The sequence below is a fragment of the Thunnus thynnus genome, chromosome 18 (assembly GCF_963924715.1).
Source record: "Thunnus thynnus chromosome 18, fThuThy2.1, whole genome shotgun sequence".
Taxonomy (NCBI): Eukaryota; Metazoa; Chordata; class Actinopteri; order Scombriformes; family Scombridae; genus Thunnus; species Thunnus thynnus.
The window spans coordinates 27,895,520-27,906,462 of record NC_089534.1 but is presented as its reverse complement, the minus strand read 5'-3'; positions in this window follow the sequence as shown (position 1 = coordinate 27,906,462).

The following is a 10,943-nucleotide window of genomic DNA, read 5'->3' as shown; positions in this document are numbered from 1 at the left end:
AGCCTTAAAAACTCTTATGTCTAAACTGCAATGACTTTGGTGAGTAGAATGTTATCATTATCAATAGAACTAATGGTTGGAGCAACAAAAATAAAATCTGTTGAAATAAACCATAGTTTTCTTTTAAACTTCTGAAGACATGCAAAAAACAATACTCTGGAGAAATAAAAGATATGCTGGGCAGCCATCATATGCGTGTAAAAGTGTAGTCAAATATATATATATATATATATATATATATATATATCACAGAGCTAAGAGATGTCTCCATGGAAAGAACAGATGCTGGGAAGTTGCATCTCAGAAGGCAGACAAAGTGAACCGCAGCCTGTGTGCAGCAGAGAGCTGAGCTACCTTTACCTTGACAGAGGCATGAGCATTTGCAGGCAGATTCTGTCCTGCTATTGTTTATGGTTCATTGACTTTTACACTGTTTGTGTTCATTTGCATTTTGCATCCCTAATTCAATGCAAAGTAAGGTGTAGGACGGAGGGCAAGGCAAAATGCATGCAGTGATATAAAATTAAATCACCTGGCATTTTAAACCCGCTATAGAAATTCAGAGTATATTTACATTTACCATGGAAGCCATCACATGTGTATTTCAGCATCTTTCAAATGATTCTGGTGGCACTGGTTCTTTTGTTTGTAAAGATGGTGGCAGCTGTTCTGAAATTGTGAGTTGAGTGCAACAGAATATCTGAAAAATCTCAAGATAATACCTCATTATAGGAGACTGTCTTGCACTCAAGGCACGTTGGAGGGCAGGCAAACACTTTTGGTGTAACTGTTAATCAGTGTTGTATTTAAGTTTGAGTGTATCCTGAATGAAGAAGTAGGTTGAGGAATGGCGTCCTCATCAGTGTATAACAAAACTAGTAAACAGTGCCCTAAAGCAAGACAACTCAAGGATGATGGTGTCTTGTGTACAAAAGAATCCTGGGAAAGGGGGATACCAATTGAGAACAGTGTCCAGACAGAGAGCTGTGGGGCCAAGGGCAAAGAAAGCATGAATGGAGGACACCTGTCTGACGCACGTGACCACACAAAGGATAACTCCGGGCGTGCAAGGCCCAGTGTCAGTCTTGAAAGTGGAGCCCAAGGACCATGAAATTGGAAAAGGCCCAAGGCTCCGAGGCCTGGAGTGTTTCTTTCCAACAGATATGAGACAAGTGACAAGAGGAAACTATGAGTACAGATATATTGGCAGCAGTCAAAGCAGAAATGAACTCAATCATGGCCGACTTTGGTATCAAAGGTCTAACCAAAATTGTGCTGATCACTATCAAAGCAGTGGTACTGACAATAGTCAGAGTGGTGCAGAAACAGGTGATGGCATCGGTGGATAGAAACAAACTTGACAAAAACATTCTGAAGAGCAGATACAAGGAGGATGAACTGGAACAGTATAGCCAGAAAGAAAACATCTGCATCAGCAGGATCGAGGAAGAGCAGACTGATGAAGAGACTGAGGATCCACTTGTGGAGAAGGTGTGTAAACTTGCTGCAGCTGCAGGTACAACTGTCAAGGAAAACAATAACTCCATAGTGCACCGTTTGGGGAAGTGCAAGGTAGCAGGGCAAGACCTGACTCAGAATAATTAGATTTGTGAGAAGAAAAAAATCAGACTTATTGAGGAATAAAATAATGCTGAGAAATAACAAACAAATATCAGGAGAATATCTTCATCAGTGAGGACCTGATAAATCTGAGATACAGACTCTTCAAGTACACCAAGGAGAAATGTCAACACACGTTCATTAGAGATGGCAAAGTTGTCTGCGAGACAACTTTAACACTCCAGATGACCTGTTTATCACTGGATATGACAATGTGGATTACAAATCCTTTGGCATCGACATCTAGGACAGACATGGGGCACAGACAGAGGAGACGTCACCCAGTCTTTTTTCTCTGAATGTCTGTGGAATGAGAAGTAAAATAGAGACCCCTGACATTATTGAAAAATGTAAAAAAAATATGAGGTACTATGTTTCACTGAGACTAAAACATGAAACAGAAACACAAGAGATGCTGGAAAATATTAAAGCAGTGGGTTCCCAAATGTTTGTTAGTAGCTGACATAAGTGTACAAACTGGTGGTCAGGCAAAGTGATAATTGCTGTGAGTAACAAAATTACAGATGTGTCCAAACATTGAGAAATAGTGATTTAAAAAAAAAATAGACATCTACTGAAATATGATAAAGATGTTGTGCTCCTGGCTACAAAACCAGATAGTCTAATGTAGGTGTGATGAACTAACAGATTATTTTTGATATTAGTATTGAAAGCCACCATGTTTTAATCTGTGGTGTAATGAATGCCCACACCCAAGAATGAGATGATGTTGTTGGTGATAACCTGAACCTAGATGAAAACAATGGGGGGAAAATTGTGTACTGTGGAGCAATTAGAAATGTTTAACATACCATTAAAGACTGATGTACTTAGAGACTTCAGTAATCATGGTGGATACTGAATAGGGTTACCATATATTTTAAGCAAGGTAAGAAGTTTCTATGTACATGGGTTTGATTCTATGCTCTCTGATAAGCACTGTATTGTTGAAGTGCTTTTGGATGTAAATCCTGGAAGGGATTATTATTGGGCAGATAGTCCAGCAATGAACAAACACTGAATAACAGGTACAAACTGGTAAATGGGATGAAGAAAAAATAGATATGGTTCTAGGAAACATACAGCTTGACAAGGTGGATAAATTGTTGTGTGACCTAGACAACCTGTCAGTGGATGAAATAACAAAGGAGGTTTGCGGTATTATGATTAATTGTGTGAAGATTATATTTCCTACAAAAATGATAAAGCAGAGAAAAATCCTGACATCCTGTCAAAAAACAATGTGGTTTAATAAGTGATGCAGACAAAAAAGACAACCTTAAAGTAAAGAAAATGCATAATAAACATAGAAATGTGATTGGTGCTGAATATGTAAGGACAAAAAGTAAAGAGTGTAAGAAAGAGTTGTATAAAGATCAGGCCTATAGGAAGAAATTTAGTGGAGAGTTGATGAGTACAAACACTGAAAACCCAAAGCTCTGTTGGAAGATGCTGAATAGCTGTGGTAAAGGTAATATATATTGTCCAATTTCGCCTAAAGATTTCATGAGCATTTTAAAAGTCTCTTTGTTAAATGTCTCTTTGTTTGACAAGAGTCTGGATTCTGGTGTTATCCCTGAAGACTGGGTGCTTGGTTTAATGTGCCAATCTGTAAGAGGAAAGGTTACACCGTGGATTGTAACAATTACCAAGGTATCACACTTTTAAGTTGTCTGGATAAACTGTTCACAAATGTATTGAATGCAAGGTTATGTAGGTTCTGTGAGGTTACTCCACCATTGATCATATCTTTTTACTGAAACACATTGAAACACATTGATTTGTATTGTTTTAAAAAAAAAAAAAAGTCTTTTTTTTGTTCTTTCATTGATTACAGTAAGGTGTTTGATACAGTTTGGAGGGATGCACTCTGGTACAAACTGTTAAAAGCAGGTATTAATGGAAAACACGTGGATGTAGTAATGAATATGTACAAAAACATCAAATCATGTGTATTTGTTAATGGTATTAAATATGAGATTTTTGTAAGCATAGCAAGAGTTAGGGTGAAAATTTATTGCCATTGTTGTTTGCATATTATTTATCAATGACCTAGAGGACTATCTACTACAGAATGGCTGTCAGCCTAATCATTTTGATGACACTGTGATAGATGGTAATATCCAACTTATGGTACTGATGTACCTGGATGATGCAATTATCATGTCTACAAAAAGAAGGGCTAAAGAAAGCAATAGACCAAATGTATGATTTCTGTGAGAAATGGAAATTAAAGGTTAATAGTGATAACACTAAAGTCAGTTTTTGTTTGCAGAAAAGCTGATATTAGCAAACTAAAACTATCATATTTTGTTTAAATGTAAAAATGTAAGCATAATGAATTATAGAAAAAGGTATTTGTATTATTGTATTGTATTTGTATTATTGAAGTATTACCACCCAGCTATGTTTAAATTAACTTTTTTTAAAATTACAATCAGATTAGCCAAAAGTTATTTGTAAATTAGGTGCCTTTTTGAAGAATGTCCTTCCTTTGTTTGAGTTTTGTTGTACACATTTTTTGTACTTTAGCCATGCTGTGTGCTATGGTTTTGTTGTTATTGTATGTTCTGTTTGTGCTCCATACCATGTGATCATGGTCTTGAGTCACGTAAATAAATAAATGAAATGAAAGAAAAATCACACAATTCCAGTGGAAACTGGTGCAGTCTTTGTGTTTTTATCCACCCATTCATCTCAATGTCAGATTGACCCTTTTGATAAAAACATCTCATCAAACTAACATAATTCTTTTGATAATAATTAAGAATTTACACAAAAAAAGTTGAATAGAAAACACCAGAGACAATGGCTGTTGTACTTCATACCAACAGAATAGTCAGTCCTAAACTTGACCTTAAACTTAACCCAAGCACTAAACAACAGCACATACCCTGAGCTTCCAAAGCCTGTTAGCCAATCTTATAAAATGTGATGGTAAATTTTAAACAACCTGACCTGTAATCTTCATCCGCAGCATGTGCTAGAGTGTGTACTCAGGTCATGATATTTCTAGTTCTTATGGTCTTGACCGTAGCTATAACTGTGATTGGAGATTGAATTTGAAGATGATGATTTTGTTTTAGCAGCATTTAGCCCACAGGAGATGAATGATGATAGCAATACTCAATCATGCTAGAAGTTTCAGATGGTGTCAAAGCTGGTATTTACTCACCTTGATTTTTAGCAAACTAGTTTGTTCAGTGTTGCATGCAGCAGTGAGCTAAGAAAAATGGTATGGAAATCTTAGCCTCCCCATACCTCCGGGTAGTAACTACATGCTAATTCAAAGTTAGTTTTCTCCATTGGTGTTAGTAGTGTGTCTATGTAATGTGCTACTGTTGCTGAGTTAAAACCCAGAGAAATGCACAGTTTTGATTTTTAATGCAAATAAATTCGCTTTGTTTGCATTTAATAGGAGAAGGAAGAATAACCTGAAGGACAGTGAGCAATGTGGGGTCCTGCTGATGTTGGCTGCCTTTTCTAGCTGTGACCTCCCATATGGAAATGTGTTCCTGAAAGTGAAAGACCTCTATGAAATCCATATAAAACCTGAAGAATACAAATGCTGTTGAAATACAGGATACAGGAAATCTGTATCATCTACAGTATGTTAATTCCTAACAAGAGATTTGTTTGAATAAGGTAGTTTCAGATTTGAGAAAGGGAACTATCCAAAGTGCTTATTAACTCCTATCTCTTTTTAAATGACTATTTCAGTGCTGGCTCACAAGAAGTAATGACACCGGGAGAATATAATGGACTTTTAAGTGGTCTGGACATTCAGATTGAGCTGGATCTCTGCTTTAATTTTACAGTAAGAAATGACATAGCGTAGATGGGTTAGCAGTGAAGAGAGATTTTCACAACTTAATGACCCTCTATAAATAGAAGAATTACTGAGCGGACACCAGACAAATCACTACTGCAGCCATAAGCTTACTATAACCTAAGCTCTCCCTGAGGACCGGTGAATAATGATTATGAAAATTGGCCTAATTGTCTTGATACCGGCATGTCTTATAAGGTTCATAGAACTACAAACAAACTAGTTAACACAGTCTCCGGAGGGTTTCAGGTACAATACAGACAGTGCGCTGTTTTTATATGAAGGGAAATTGCTAAAACTAACTGAACAGGAATGTGGAGTTCACATTAAATAGAGGGAGAGCTGAGGGCCACATGTGTCTGCCAGGTGCACTCAGACAATTCATTTCACAACAGACTTATCCTCGTCCTCTTGAATCCCATCATTTTCCTGACTTTGACCCAAACCAACATATATTGTAACATGCATACAGTATTGGGGAAAAATCACCAATATGTAAAGTTTGGAAGCAGCCTGACACCAGCAACACTGGGAGATGATTTCTCTTTTGAGCCCTAAAGACAGATGTTTACATGGGCAAGACAGAGCACAGCCCATTGCATTCAGAAGCCTGCTGGGTGAGCTGGATGGAGAGGAAATAAGCCATCAACTTTCACTTTCACTAGCAGGTTATCTGTGTGCCGAACACTCCCCAGAACCACCTCCTCCCACTCCCTCTTGCTGAGCACACTGTACATTCAGACCCCATCTGGTGCCCGATGGCTGATTCTTCACATGCTGCCGTATTGTCTCCCTTTGGCCCGAGAAACAAACAGCATTTTCCCACTGGAGTGCTTTCCTTGCTTGGATCAAAACCAATCCAAATGAAAATAAAATGGAACCAAACAATGCATCCTGCTCAGACACAATATTCCTCCAACATATACCATTTCTGCATGTAAAGCTTGATACACAGAGTGTGTTTTTGGAGTGGAAACTTCTCCATTGCTGCATTAATGTCCCTGTTGGGATTTGAACTTATGGTTGCCAGCTAATGCATAGTTTATGACCTTAAGGAGAGTGAGCCGAGCCTGAGGGACTGTGGGGATCATCTGCCCAGACAAGGGTCACCTTAAATCCTCAGGTCAGTGTGTTTATTTCTCCCAAGCTGCCTATCATGCTTTTACACACTGCTGTCTTGTGAGGTAATTACACTTGTTACATGAGAATGGTGGGATAATGTCAAGACAGAGCTCCTATAACTGACTGCACTGCACAAAAAATATGCTAATACTGTCCTCAAGCCATATGCTCATGAAGTTATTGGAATGAAATACATGTATGTGCACTTGGTCACTTGGAATTTGATTTGCTCAGTGACATTGAGCAACTGTGTAATGTGTTAATTGATTTTTTATCACTAGAGGGAAGTAAATAAATGTGTGTTTATTAACATTCCGATCTGTCACTAACCTTAACCAAAGCGCTTTTGTTGCCTAAACCTAACCACACACAGGACCCAGGATACAAATCCCAGTCTCTGGTGTCAGTCATGCATTCTGTAAGAGCCCCATCCACCCCCACCTCCTCCCTGCAACCTCAGTGTGATATTCAATAATAAATAAAATAATAATACACATTTAAATAAACAAATTTCGTTCACAGTACACAGTTCAATAGTAGAGCTTAAGTCTCAAACTTTTTCAAGTCATTAACACTACAGATACAATCCCACCTCCAACCACAATGTGGATTGCAATGGCAGAGTGGTGCTGTCCATATTTCTGTTCATTGACACCATGGGCAGAAGAAGAAGCAAATCAATGTTATTTATGAGATATTTTTATATTTTCTCGAGAACCGCTCGTCCAAACAACTTCACACGTCAACATTGCACTTCCTTGATTCCCCAGCAATCCACCTGCCAGGTATGAAGTAGATCAGATGAACAGTTTGAGTTAAGATGAAAAAGCCTTCCTGAATAGAATGGTTTTTAGGCCTTTTTTTTTAAAAGAGTCTAGGGTCATCAAAAGTCAGCTAAGGGTCAACCCTAACACCCAGATCAGTGACTGAGAAGGAAAGGGGGATGTCCTGGCCGTCAAAAGTGAGATGAGGTATGGGGGATGACTGAATCTGGTGTTGAGTGCCAATAAAGAGAGTTTCAGTTTTGGATGGGGCCAAGAACCAATCCTTGCGGACCACAACAGGCGACAGTGGGTGATCTAGACCTGCATCCTCCCAGTGGAATATACTTAGTCCTACCTTTCCAGTAGGATTGAAACCACATTAGTGCAGAGTTTGACGGTCCAATGTTGGTGTGGAGGTGCTCTAAAAGGATAGTGTGATCCACAGTGTCAAATGCAGTGTTCAGGTCGAGGAGAATCAGGAGAGAAGGGGAGCCTGCTCAGCTGCCATCAGCCAGTCATTCACAACCCTGAGAAGAGCTGTTTCAGTGCTGTGTGCTGAACAAAAAACCTCACTGAAATTTTTCAAATAGGATGTTGTGTTGAACGTGGTCCTGAAGCTCAGAAGCAACCACCTTCTCCAACACCTTGGACAGGATAAGGAGATTGGAGATAGGTCTGTAACAGGCAAGAACTTCTGGGTCCAGGGTGGGCATCTTGAGGAGGGGGGTGGATGACTGCAACCTTGAGGGCAGATGGAACACTACCAGTTTGAAGGGAGAGATTGACAGCTTGGGTGATCAGGAGACTGAGAATGGGGATGTATGGTTTGAGCATAGCTGTGGGAATGGGGTCCAGGGCACAAGTACAGGGTTTCATCTTCCTGAAAGACAGTGAGCTCCCAGACAGAGGGTCAATGACAGGAGGAGGCAGAGAGGAATATTTGGATATCACAGAGAGGATGTTGTTGACCTTGGCTCTGAAAAAGTCAGTGAAGCTATTACATCGCTCATCTGTAGCCTGAATTGGGGAAGATGATTGTGGCTTCAGGATATGATTTATGGTGGAAAAAAAGATGCTTAGGGTTGCCAGGATTGTTATTAATTAGGCTGGAGTAGAACTGTGACCAAGCATCTTTAGGGGACTTTTAATAAGTCCTTTGAAGTTTATGGAAGGCCAGTTTATGGACAGTGAACCCAGAGCGTCTGAAGCGTCATTCCAGGACTTATCCAGCTGTTTTACCCAGGTCATGAGTGAACCAGGCAGCACAGCATGAAAAATTGACCTCACGCCTCTTGACAGGGGCATGAAGATCAACAACACTGCTCTGAGATGTATTGAAGAGTGCCACTAGTTCATCCACTGATGCAGAAGCTGGGCAGGTGATGTGCTGGAGGTCCATAGTCATGATGGCTGGGTCCATGCTTTTCCAGTTCCGAAAAAGCGTTTGACGCTTAGGTTTAGTAGGGGGTGACAGGTATGTCAAATCCATTGAGACCACCTTGTAAGTGTTGTAAGTGGACACACCCAGATCATAGACCTGCGGGTTACTGATGGGGGTGGAGTCAGTGATGACCAGGTCAAGTGTGTGCCCTCTGGTGTGAATAGGGACATCAACATGCTGCTTCAGGCCAAGACACTCAATCAGACTGAGGATCTCCACTGCAAAATGAAAGCTTTAGCACCTCATTCATTAGAAAAAACGTTTGTAGACACAACGTATTTGGGAAAACAATTTAGTAGCATATAAATATAATAGGAGGAGGAGACAGGGTTTGGTCTGGTTTTCACTAGCATCGTGGCTGAATGGGAGCAAATCCCTGCAGCCAGGCTCCAACATCTGTAACAAGAAGAGTGGAGGCTGTTGTAGCTGCAGGTTAAGGAACGTGGTGTTGGATGGAATGCCATGTTCAACTATTACAAATGGATGTAATGTTTAGGTGTCCATGCATACATGATTGTTCATTCTTGTACATATGTACATGCCTGAATGCATGCATATACTGTATTCATGCACAATAACATAGATGAATGTCATATTATCATAATTTCGAACTCAAGATTTCATTGCTCTCCATGTATAAGCTGATTATTTTTATAAGTGAGCTAATGGATTTCTAGGACGTAGTTGAAAGGAAATCCTATCGCCACACTTAGGAGATTGAACATCTTTAGATGTCAGTCATTCTTAATCTCGATTTGTACAGATTTGTGTTCAGTATTCAACATATCATTTCCTCAGTCTGATGGCTTTAACATATGTTATGTATTCATATAAATATAGACCAGCTCACATTATGAAAACAGCTTTTTTCCTTTACACCTATATAATTTCAGGTTCAGTTAAAGCCATGCAGTAATGGTAATGCTCATGACACTGAGGTCAAACGCGAGCCTGTTCACACCGGTATGCCTAGCTCCCGCTGCGACTTCTGCCTTTTTAGTCTTGTAAAGACAGACTGCTATGGGTGAGTGTTATATTTTCCCCTTCTGTGTCGGATGTGCACTCTCAGACCTTATTTCTGACAGTTCCCAGCTACTTGACTTCCCACATCCTCAGTGCCATGAGGTCAGACACCACCTTGGGTGCTTATCAGCCGACAGTGGCAGGGGCCCCTGAGTCAAAGTGAGGTCGCATCACCGGGGGAGAGAGCGGTGAGGGGGCCCCTGCTCCTCTGCACTGACACTGAATTATTGAGTTGGACTGGCTGTGGCTACCTGCTCCACAATCATCACTCTACCCGCAAGGGTCCATAGGCACACTTCACAGTCTCGTGGAAAAAAAACCTAAAAACATTACATTCTCTTCAAAGGCACACATGTATTGTACTGCTTTGATGTGATTTTTTTTGGGAAGGGGGGCAGCTTTACCTTGGGCTGGAGAGGTATGAGAAATTGAGAAAGAGAAAAGAGAGGGAACAGAGACATGCCATGTTGACAACTTTCTTACCCTTCCACTCAAGGCCAGTGGGATAAATTTGCTGAGTGGCTTAAAACCTTTGAAATTAATATAATTCTAAACAAATTCAGTCTGTGAGAAGTGGCAAATAGCTTAAGGGATTAGAATGTTTTAATTGGTAAAACAAATGGCTGGAACCAGATACAGAAGCTGCATGGATTGAGTTCTCAATTTGCAAATGAAAATGGCTCTATAGAAGGTTATAGAGGTTCAGTCAAACTGCAGAGAAAACTCTTTATTCATAAGTTCTAACTTGTTAGCCTGAACCTGAAATAATTATTCCTGTGACTGCTCACTAGAAAAATGATGGCATAGGTAGTTTGTTGAAATGCCTAAAACGACCTACTGTAGGTTTATGATTAAATGTGTTTATGCCTGTTCCAAATGGCCATACTTGGAAAGTCTGGTATCATAGCCTCCTCCTGGATGCATCACCTGGTCTTTCTCAAAGAAATCTCAAGCGATTAATTGCGCAAATGGTGGAATAACGGTGCTCAATTCTGGATAGTTTCTCCATGAAATCATTCATGTGTTGCACTTGGATGTATCTATAGAACGTGACACAAGTAGCTGGCTGAAAAATTTAAAAAAGAGAAGCTGAGAGAGACCCTCCCTATTTCCTGACCTCCGCACACCTGGTCTGCGTAATGTG